This window comes from Balaenoptera borealis (assembly GCF_965194805.1).
Source record: "Balaenoptera borealis genome assembly, chromosome: 5".
Lineage (NCBI taxonomy): Eukaryota > Metazoa > Chordata > Mammalia > Artiodactyla > Balaenopteridae > Balaenoptera > Balaenoptera borealis.
In genome coordinates, this window is record NC_138862.1 from 21357329 (window position 1) to 21369494 (window position 12166).

Genomic DNA, 12166 nt, shown 5'->3' on the forward strand with positions numbered 1-12166 from the left:
AGCAAAAGGATTGGGTCTCCGTCCACGGAAGACAGATATAGCAGTGGGGTTGGCATGGTGATACAAGATCACACACTTAAGTAGAACAAAAGAATACTCACTGAGCTTGAAACAGTGGAAAATATTCCCACACAAGATGATAAGCCCAGCACAGGCTGTGTGAGCTCTTTATCTCTTGGTAAGGAAGTATCGCAAACCCAAGGTCCATCCTTAAGCAACCAAGTGGGTGGTGGAAAGACTGTGTGTGTGAGACTGCCTTTACCAACAACAACCAAAATAATTTTCAATAATTTATAAGCTAGAATTAGGGATGGTGCTAGATACATGGTGCTTATTAAATTGTTTTCTTGAGAAGCTAAAATTATTTGGGACAGTAAAATCATGAGAACTAAAGGTTCTTACTCTTAAGTCACATTTTATTATGATTTTCAAAGCATTTACTACTGGAAAGGGCAATGCGGTCTTATCCAATGGCCAAAAGAATTCTAGCTGAACAGATCTATAGAAATATATAGAGAGGTAGGGGTATTATATATTTGGAATAAGTCAAGATGTTCTGCAATTTTGTTACATTCATCAATTTATCTAGTGCATTTGATTTTGTAGAAACTTAGAACAAAGGAATAAATAAGCTTCTTGATTAGAACACAAGCTATAAAGCTTAAGTACGTCCACCATCTGCTGCTTCAGCGTATTAGAAAACATACTAATAAGAAGCCACTTCCCTATATACCTTACATCTTATTGTGGTGTAGTCCTAAGCAAGGTGAGAGACATTTCATGATTTGGTACAGGTTTCTACCTTAAATACAAGCATATTTAAAAACTGTTTTTTGTTCTATAACTTCATCTAAAAATTTATTTTCTTTAATAGCCCACTATGTAATTCACAATATCATCTATTTGCTCTCATTTTTTTGAAATTTAGAAATACAAATTTGTACTTTATTTTGTTATCCTTTGGTTTATTCTTAATTTTCTATATAGTTAAATACATTCAATGTTCACCAAGAGTCATCTTGCTGAAGATTTTCTAATCATCTAGCACAGTTCTCAAAATGGCAGAGGTACAATATTTCCTGAGACTTGGCAAAGATAAGCATGTCGTTTTAAATGTTTTAAAACTGAGAAACTTGAAATTGAGTGGTAGAAACAGTTTGTTAAAACTCTGCATGAACTTTTTATGGATAATGATGAAGAAAGATGGAGATATTGTAAAGACAAGGCATGTATATCACTTAGTCTTTATTTCTCCGTTAACAGTTATCAATGCTATGGCATTTGTAACTAAATTCAAAAACCACTGGAAGTCATAATCCCTTTAATTACTAGCTCAGGAAATGGAGCATAAGGGATGAGATCATCTGAGTCACCCAGGTAAGGCTAGGTAGACAGGAGGCAAAGAGGAAGGCTTTCCACACCTTTCTCATTTTCTGTCCTCATTAAACTTTCCACCTACTCACAAAGCCAGCAAGAATTTTTGAAACAAATGATGACCAAACTTAAAAGTTTGCAGTGTATCATATTAGAAAGCCAGTGTTTCATTGACATTATTTTCTAAATGTTTTTACCAGTTGAAAATAATAAAAGTAGTTTTTCAAACTGTCATTAGAATTAAAATAAAACTATTCATTGAGAAATGCAGGTAAGAAAATTGAAGTCATCAGAAATAAGTATTTATGAAGCTATACATCCCCAATAAAATGTTTTGATGTATGTGCTTTCATTCGATTACTTATCATTAAATTTCTTCTGTCCTGAATTATTTAAAGTGCATACAACATTATATTTTCTACAATGTGAATAAAATAGCCCCTTAAAAACTACCTTTTTTGGTGTCAGAATTATTTTCACACAGTCAGCTTCTATAGAATGCTCACATGAAAATCTCATGATAAAATTATGTTTCTATAGCTGTCCAAAATGGCTGAAATCCTCCCAAACTGCTCGATCTTAACTAGAGGAAAAAAAAGTTCCCAATAGGAATGTCTGCATTTTCCCATATAGAAAAGCAAATAATTGTATTAGAATTTGTTTATTGTTATTTCCACTGCAATGACTGAAACTCAATGGAAACTAGGTTAAAGAGGAAAAAAGGTGTTTTACTGCCTTATGTAGCTAAAGTTGAAGGAATAATACTTCTTTCAGGCACAGATGGATCCAGTGTTTCAGGACTGTTTCTTAGTCATAACCGTTCTCTCTCATGGTTCTTCGTGATGATTTGGTTTCTTTCTCAGACAGTCTTTTTCAATGAGATTATTGAGTTCACCTGGTGTATACGATTCCGGGGACTGAGAAATATCAAGTCTCCCCACCTTCTTACTCTCTTCGCACACTCTGATTTACCCAGATTCCTTTATGTGCCCGTGGCTGGATCAAGCACAGTCTCCAGGAGAATGGAGTCTGTGACCAGTTCTGACAGAGCTGCCTGGTGGATAACCTCACTACAGTCTCCTGACACTGAGTGGAGCTTTTCCTAGAAAGACAAGATGTTAGGTAAATGTTAAAGTAGTAAGTATTAAAGCCTCCAATCACACCCACTACCACACATACAAAAAAATGGTATTCATTTTTCCGTTCAATAGAAATTAGTTAAATAATTGGTATGGGTTAGATATAAATATTATAACGTACTCAACTCAGGTATCAGGTTTCTTGTCTTTATTTAACCTACTTTAAATCATACATTCGATTATTCTTTTTGACAAAATAATCCAAGACTGAAAATTGGAAGGATACAACTTAATAAAAAAGAGAAAAACAAAACTTTCTAGAAAGTTAATGGTTTAACTTAATGTACATTCCAAGATCACCTAGAGTCCAACTCCGATATTAAGTCCTCTGTAACATGCTCTCAGTGAAATATCACCTTAGTGAAATATCACCTTGTGGTTCCACACTGTGCTGCCCCATTGTTACACTGAGCAATAAGCATAACAATTTTTTTCAACTGCAGGTGTATGCCAGGTGGCCTTTGGCAGGAAGACACTGACATTAGAGACTCAGTGCTTAGGATACACCTCATAATTAGTTATAGGTCACCCTTGTAATTTACCTTTAGAAATGGAAAAACAAGAAAAGCACTGTAAAATTCAAGAAATTGGAAAATGAGACTGAATAAAAGTACACATATGCAAGTCAAAGTAATGGTCAGTCAAGTTACAACTGGAAGATCCTATGTGGTGTAGGGATAGAAAAATTTTCCCTTCTTCCTTTCTAGGCTCTTCAGCTGGTCTTATAATTAAATTGACATAAGACAGATTAACAGGAGAAAAACACGTTTAATTCAGTAAGTATAGGAGCTCTACAGAAAATATGAGACTCCCAGACAGTCAGGTAATTGAGGCTTACATACTATCCTAAGCTAAGGAAAAGGGAATAGTTATGTACTAAACATTTAAATATTTCAACTCACTTTTATTACTTACATTCACTATTAAACTCTATACATTCAGAGCTCCCTGCTCTGGTCTCCCAATTCTAATTAATTGAGGTTTCTGTTTATTAATTTTTTGCAGTGTGTATTTATAAAACATATATACACACATATTTGTCTTTAAAAATAAGACAGGTGGTATTATATATTGTTTCAGCAATTACAAAGGGTCAGGTGATTGAGAGAACTCAGGAAACTCCATAGGGTACACTCATAAAGGCTTTGATGAAGATACACAGTATACCAAGATAAGTAAGCCAAGCAAAGATCAGAGAAGTTTTCATTTTCCAGAAGCAGATCTCAGAGTCCCTTCTCAGTTACACAGTAGATATCCCATCTTCTGATTGTGAATCATTGAAATAGATATGAAACACCTTAGTCTCAGATGAACCAAAGAACAAGTTTACTAGTCTTTTATCCTCTACTGGTCAACTAGCTAAAACCAGGTGCATACCATCGTCTATACACATTTAATAAACAATGTAAGCAAGCTAGTACAAAAGGTGAGTTTTAGACTTTACACATCATAAACCACAAGCTAATACACTTTATCCCTAATTTGCAAGAGTCAGTACCATGTTTCTGGACATCCCAGTAGAAAACTGTTGAACAACCACAGATCGGCTGCAGGTTAAACAAATTCTTACACAATAGTTTGTTATAAAATTCTATGGAGTTCTTTCCATGTCATACTGATTTACCTCTTTATAATACCATATTTTCTAATTTCTGCATTTGATGCTTTGACATTTTAGGATCTTGTTGCCTGGAGACATTGCTCTTCCCAGAGATAATTAATCCATAATGATGGCAAACCAATTGCAAGCATGTCTTTAGTATGCAAACCAATAAATTCGGAGTTCAAACCCCCAACTACCTCCTTTGTGGTGCTCACACACTATTCCCTTGCCCTAATCATCTCAGGACCAGGTACCAGGCAACTAGAGACAGACCTCCTATAACCCAGAGTCTGTGGAAATTACTAAAAACTAGCCAATTCTAAGCCTGCCTTCTCTGCCTCACCCATTCCTTCCCTTAGAAACTGCAATAAAGACTCATGTCCTTGCTTTCCCCTCACTCTCTGCCTTTAATTGACTCTGGTGTTTTCTGTGTGGCCCCCTCCCCATGCTCCTCCTTTTAGAATCTGTGAATATAACAGGCTATCTTTTCAAAGGCAATCATCTCTTGATCTGTTGGTCTTGCCATACCTGAAAAATAATAAAAAGCTATATTTTAAAATACTCTTCTATTTAATAACTTTGATTTTTTTTTTTGGCTGAGTGTAGCATTAATTATTTAGTCAATCCTTTATCAATGGACAATGATATTGATTCAATTCTGTTGTTATTTTTATAAGCACTTCAGTGACAGCTTTCATTTTTCTTAATATCTGGGGCAAAAAATTCTTAAAGATTTTTTCTTAGAATTATTTTGCACTTCGTGTAGATATTTTGCACTTCTTTGTGTTTGAAGAATAAGTATAATTTTTAACTATCTGCTGAGATCTATTTATGGGCATAGTGCTAGGATCTACATGGCACATGTTTTCTAGGTAAGCAAACAAATGAAAATATTAAGAAAAATATAAAAATAGTGATTATAATAATAACAATAGTTAGCATTTATCAGGAATATATTTCAGTGTCAGGCAATGCATTACTAATAATAGAAAAAAATGTAGACAGTGTTGTCTCTGTGCCAAACACCATTCTAAGTGTTGGACTTTTATTAACCCATTTAATCCTCAATAAAAATCTGTAAGGTGGTTGTTACTACCCTCCACATTTTATATACGTGGAAACTTAAGTAGGATTTTCTTAAAATTGCACGGTTTGTAAGGGAAGAATTGGGATTTAATCTTCCTAAGAATCCAGCAAAAAAGTGTCACTATATCCATTTTTTAAATGAGTAATCTGAGAGTAAGAGAGATTCAATAAATCTCTTAAGATCACATAATTGCTAAGTAAAAGAGGGACTTTGATAACTCAGGTCTGTGGAAATCCAAAACTGCTTTCTGCCAATACTGACAGGTGTCTCAGGGTTCAAAGTTCAGAGTGTGTGAAATTTTAGAACTAAAATGGTTATATCTGGTTAGGGCAATAAAGGGAAGCTTGCTAATGTATCCTGTTTAAACTGAACTTTGGTACATGGAAATGATTTTGGTTAAGTGACTATGTGGAGAGCCCTGACAGCCCAGGAGGAGGTATCACAAGGGCAAGAGCAAAGTTAAAATGTGTATGCTGCATCTGAACAGCAATGACGAGCCTGACTTGAAAAGTAGAAATAAATGAAAAAGACTCAGAAGTTCATCGCTTATGACACTTTCTGTTGCAAGAAACAGGACACCCAAACAATAGTGGCTTAAACAATAACATTAATTATATATATATATGATGTAAGTTTAGGAGATAAAAATTTCTAGGGTTGCTTCAGTGGTTCAACATTACCAAAGATGTAAGAATTTTTCCTATTTTTGGTCTGTCATCCTTGCTGTGTTAGCATATTCTTCTCAGGGTCAGCTTGTTTAGCAGTCCCAGATGCCTCATGAAAACGCAATCAATTACTGCCAGTGAAGAAGAAAATGGTGTTTTGGTCCATGTGTGTTTGTGTATTTGTGTGTGTGTATGTGTGTGTTTAAGGGAGGGCAACTTTTCTAGGAATTCCTGGTTCTCTCCCCCATCTTTCATTAAGAAGGATCGGGGTACAAATCGCGCTTTATTTACAATTCTGAGCAAGTTTTTGGATTTCCAGCTTGAAAGATCTGAAGATGTGTTTGCTAGTGAAGAAAAAATAGGAACAGGAAAGGCTACTGGACAGAAAATTGGCAATGATTGTATAAATAAGTTAAAGACGAGCTAAGAGGTAATTGCAATAAGCCAAGTAAAAACAGCTAAGTGTCTGGGCTAGGGTGATAGGAGTAGGTTGAAGTAAGATAATAGGGTTATAGGAGTAGGTTGAGCAAGATAATAAAAACTTTTCAATTTGCAGGGAAATGATAATTGGTCCAGAAAAAAAAAAAAAAAAAAGATTTAGGGCTCTAAGCTAGTTTCAAGAATACAATCATGAGTAACCAGAATATGTCACTGCCATTAATTAAAACACAGAAGTCAACATCTGGGTCAGCCCCGTAGAGTTTTGCCTCACAACACAGTCCAAACGTTCACCTGCAGTTTCTAAAGCTGCTACACTCTAATGCAGAAGGTACATCCTAGGCTCTGCTCCGAGTCTTTTCTTGTATATCTGCTTGCTCTGGTCTGGTATCTCCAGCACGTGTGCTTGCCCTTTGATGGGATTGCATGCCAGAATCTAATTTCTTGTTTGATCCAGGCTGAAGTTTGTTGTGACTCTGGTGCTCTCAATCCACTTCACTTTGTCTGGGCTCCCAAAACGGGCGCAGGAGTCTTAGCTTGCGTGATTAAGGGCATCTCAAAGGAGATGTTCTTTAAGAAATGATTAAAAAAAAAAAAAAAAAAAAAAAAAAAAAAGCAGTGTATTTGGGTTAGAGACTACTGAGGTTGAGATAATTAGGGGACTGAAAATTGTGACAGGCTGGTGAGGTGGTTCAGACTCGTGGTTATAAAGGTCAGAAAGAGTATGAATCTCATTGTGTAAATTGATCCTCCATCAATATGAGGGTTGAAGACACAGACTTGGGTATGTTTAAACTAGCATCATACAATACACAGAGCATTTATTTTTGAGTCAGACACCCTTTACTATACTTTTTTTGGTATAGAAAAATTTGGACAATTTTTCTATCTGCTTCATCATATACTAGACTTGCTTTCTTTTATATAATTAGGTAAACTTCTATAATAGGACAGCTGTGAAAGCTAAATGCCATAATGGATACAAGAGGGAGGGGATATAGGGATATATGTATACATATAGCTGATTCACTTTGTTATACAGCAGAAACTAACACAACGTCGTCGTAAAGCAATTATACTCCAATAAAGATGTTAAAAAAATAATAAAATGGAAAAATAAATAAATAAAATAAAATAAATGGCATGTGTCTATACCATGTGGATAATGAACATTTAATTCACTTGAAAGAAAACAGTATAGAGAGAAGAAAATTTAGATAGTACAAAATTTTGAATATAAGAGATTCTTTTGAAGAAAATGAAGTTAGAATACAGTTTATCAAAGGGAAGTAAGAAAGAATGCAATTATAGACTAAAGACAATGTACAATATGTTTCCCGCACTAGTTTTGTCATTCAGAAAGACTGCATTTCCAAGCCTCCTTTGGTTAAGACTCACTTTTCAGAAATAGGAATGTGTGTCTTACTTCCAGTTTGAGGTAATTAATTGTATGTAGTTGAGCATTCTCCAAACTCTTATCTTTGAATATCAGCAGGGGAACTGTGCTAATATGAGAAAACTACATAGATGAACAGAAGATCTGGAGGAAACTGACGTCAAAAGCCTGCTAGATGGAGAACAATGTTACACAGTTGCAATTTTGTTTAATAGGCTATCATCTAAGACAACCAGAAAAGCAGTCTATGTGCCTAATAAAGTTGTAACTATACAGGAAGAGGACATAAAATTGGATATTGATATTTTCTGTTGTATAATTTTAACTTCATTTGGCAAAATGTTAATCAGGAAGACATGAATTCAGGCTTCATGATGCTTGTTTGCAAAAAGAAGTGAAAGGGAATTGAGATGGCTCAGGTATCAGGAGCCTTTTGGAGCTGGGAAAACCAACTAATTCTGTTCTCCAAGCACTAAGAGTTGGGGTTTCAAAAGGCTCTGAGAATCACATGCCCTATAATAATTCTCAGTTAATTAAAATGCCTTGGTCCAAAAAGCCAGATTGGACTGTGGCCTTTTTTTTTTTCTCCATATTCCAAATAATTTACTAAGGTTTCTTCAAGCCTTAAGACTTTCAGTTTGAACTAATTTATGGTTTCAAAAAAAGAAATTACAGAAAAACATTCAAAACTTTTCACTGTTCTACATACTAATTTAGAGGTCATGAAGATTTATTTTTTATATTCTCTAATTAGGCAAGGTACTTTTCTTTCTTGGGCTTTGTTTAGAAAAAACAAAATAGTGCTACACTGGTTTATTATATTCTATTTAGAACCATTCTGGACAAAGAAAAAATGGGCTACACAGCTCTGAAAAGAACAAACACAACATCTGGCTTTTAAGAATGCTAAAGGAAAGTCAGTCACTTGAAAGTTTAAAACTCTCCTTGTTTTTGAGCATCTGGTATTATAAAGCAAAAAACATTTTCCTTTGTTCATTAAACTTTTTTTTCTATAGAATAAAATTAGGAAGCTAATAGGAAAAGAAGCAATTCTTGGATCATGTTAAAGTAAGAACAGTTGGCTAATGTCATGATTTAAAGATTATTAATAAGGGATCAAGAAGTTTAAAAAATTAAAAGATAATTAAGCTACTGAATTATATTCAAAAAGAAATGTGGCAGATTCCTGCATTTGTTAATGTTTCTGTAAGAGGCTCCATCATAAAATTGAACTGTAAAATTATTTTTAAAACATAATACATAGAACACAAAATGAATTTTTAGCAAATTTTAGGAAATTTTTTTGTTATAAACTACCCAGATTTTATAAACAAATGCCCCCTAACTTGCATTTTGTTTAAAGTAACAACTTTATATCATACAAATAAATTGCAAGTATGAAAAGTGCATTATTGCAATAACACCTCTTTGCAAGTCCAAAATTCTTGGTTTATAATAAAACTGTAAAGAATTAAAAAAAAAAAAAAAAGAAAGGAATAAAACCATCAGTGCCATCTATTGCAGAAGTCCAACATCTTAAAATGTTGCTCAACAAGTTGCAGAGAAACACGTCTAGAAGCAACATATAGTTGAAAAGAAACTACTTGCATTTTTACTGTTTTACATTCTTACTGTCTGTTGTATTTTCTCCTTCCCAAATAGAAATTCACATCCTCTATACTGTTGGTCTTGAATCAGCCATTCTGCGCAGTCGCCACTTGCATGTTTCCAAAATCATCTTCTTCTTCATGTGTTCTCTTCAAACTGCCTGTGGTGCCAGAATGAACAGATCACGACCTTTCTATCTGAAGGGGCGACATCATTTCTATTGTTCATTTCGCTAGGTAGATGGCTTCACATTCCTGAAGTTGATGGACAAATCCAGCATTAGGATTAATACAAAAATCTTCTTTCTTGAACGTAAGCAAATGCATCTCTCCTGGAGATCCCTGCATTCCCATGGAAAAGAACTTTTCCTCTATTTTTTAATCTCCCATCAATAAATTCTTTAGTCATGGGGAACAAACGTATTATATTTTCAATTGGATTATCGGCAATATCCAAGACTAAATATCTAAATAATTGTTGAAATTTGGGTTTAATAAGTTTGCTTCAATATTTTGTCTTATACATATTATATGAGTTATTCCATGTTTCTGTAGTATAGGTAGCTTGCTTTTCATGGCAGAAGAATACAGGCCTAAAAACAATCTAGGCAAAACTTCCGGCATCCCTCGTCTCAGAGGGTAGGCCCACTCCTCGGTGTCTTCTTTGCACTGTGGGAGCGAGTGGAACTCCAGCTTCATGTCCTCCATGGTCCCGGCCCACAGGCTTGGTAGTGGGGTGGGGAAGGGGATGAGGGGGGAATGGGGATGGGCTGGGGTGGGAGTTACCCGCCAACCCGACCGTCGGGCTGGCAATGTCGGTGAATGGAAGGAGGGAGGGTAGACCCGAGGACTGATGGGGAGGCAGCGGGCTACAACTAACACACGCAGACTAAAGGGTCCCAGCGACTCCGCGAGGGTTGGGCGGCTGGTGTCCGGCCGCCATGCTGCTGCCGTCTCCCTTACCCCCGAGTCTCCGCACCCTTAAGACCGTCCTGGACTGTTGCCTTTTTCCTATTGTAAATAGTATCAATAAATTGCGGGGGAGGTGTTTTAGAGTGTTTTATTATGCATCAATAGATAACTAAAAAGAGGGGCCTAGTTCCCAATGTTCAGTTCAGAAGTAGCAAAAAAAATAATGAGATAAGGATAGATTACTGGAAGGCAGAGCTAAGGGCTCTAGAGACCAGAAGGTAAGAGGGTACTCCCTTGTAGGAGAATCAGATGCTTAGCAAGAAACTTCCCCACTGCTATGGAATAGGAGACTTCCCAATGTTTACCCAATGGGATTTCTGAAATACTATAAACCAGAGAATATTATGTATCTTCTATTTTTTTTTTCTTTGAATTGTACTGCTTATTGTAATTACCTTATCCCTGTTCCACTATTAAAACTTGGGTTTGGGAGGTGTTTATTTAGAACATGGATCTCCAGATGAAGAAAAGCCACATTAAGTTGAACTGGATAAAGGAACTTAATTCCCAAAGATCCTGAAATTTTACCTGATGAAATGACTGGGTGGGACTCTGATTTGTATTCCTTTGGAAGAATCTAGGTAGTTTGCAGGTTGAAGAGGATGAACAAAGTGACATTTTTGTTACCAGAATATTCTCACTGTCTCCCTCATATTTCCCAGCCCCCCTTGCAGAACCATTCCTGTGACCAGTCCTGGCCAATAGACTGACCAGAAATGTCACGTGACACTAACGGGCTAAAACAGTTACAGGTAAGTGTGCCTCCCCATTCTTCGCTTCCTCTTTGGTGGTAACCATGGAGATCATGTGTTGAAAAGACAGAACCCAAAGCTGAAAGCAGCTTGGATATTGATGTTGCATCAGAATTTTTATGCAAGAAAAAGAACCATTGCTTGTATTTCAGTGTTTATTAATTACTACATAGAAGCTAATTTATCCTTAACACAGGGGGTGGTGGAAACTGAGATCATGTCATGCTGTGGAAGACGAAAAAGAAGAAAGATTAAAAACCAAACTGATTGGCTTCATCCAATCAGTTGAAGGTCTTAATAGGAAAAAAACTGACCATCCTAACCAAGAAGGAATTCTGCCATTCGACTGCCTTTGTACTTGAACTGCAACTCTTTCCTGGGTCTCCAGTCTGCCAGCCTATCCTGCTTACTTTGGATTTACCAAGCCTCCACAACTGTAGGAGCCAATTCCTTAAAATCTCTCTCTCTCTCCCTCTCTCTCTCTCTCCCCCACCCCCACCAGTGGAATGGTAGCTCTGGTCCATCTCACAGTGGATCCAGAGGATCCCTGATTTCCCCAGTTCTGGAATGCATAATTAGAATAGACATATTCAGTAACTGGCAGATCCCACACTGGCTCCCTGACTTGTGAAGTGAAGGCTATTATATTGGAAAAGGTCAAGCAGAAGCCACTAAAACTGCCTCTACCTAGAAAATTGCATTACTGCATTTCTAGAGGGATTGAAGAGATTAGTCTCCATTTAAGGACTTGAAAGATGCAGAGCTGGTTATTCCTAGTACATCCACATTCAACTTGCCTATTTGGACTGTGCAGAAGGCATGGATCTTGGAGAATGAGAATGGATTACAATAATAAGCTTAACCAGATAGTTGCTTCAAATTGCAGCTGCTGTACCAGACGTGGTTTCAATACTAGAGCAAATTAACATATCCCCTTGTACCTGATATGCAACTCTTAAGATGGAAATTTTTTTTTTTTTTCCATCTCTGTTAATAAAGACTACCAGAAGCAGTTTGCTGGTAAGGAGAGCAATCGACCTTCAGCATCCTACCTCAGGAATTTATCAATCTCCAGTTCTATGACATAACTTAGTTCACAGAGATCTTGATTACTTTACCCTTCTACGAAATAT

At 36.2% G+C, this 12166-nt stretch overlaps 1 long non-coding RNA gene and 1 pseudogene across 2 annotated transcripts in view; one reads left to right on the top strand and one right to left on the bottom strand.

The window, feature by feature from the left end:
* Positions 1-5819: 5819 nt before the first annotated feature.
* LOC309628701 (serine/threonine/tyrosine-interacting protein pseudogene) lies at positions 5820-10022 on the bottom strand (annotated as a pseudogene). Its single transcript has one exon. The product of its transcript is annotated as a serine/threonine/tyrosine-interacting protein pseudogene (transcript).
* Positions 10023-10125: 103 nt separating this feature from the next.
* Positions 10126-12166, top strand: part of LOC309628741 — an 83245-nt gene continuing 81204 nt past the window's right edge. Inside the window, exon 1 of the long non-coding RNA XR_014244689.1 lies at positions 10126-11033. This is a non-coding gene — a long non-coding RNA (uncharacterized lncRNA). The remainder of the gene's footprint in view (positions 11034-12166) is intronic.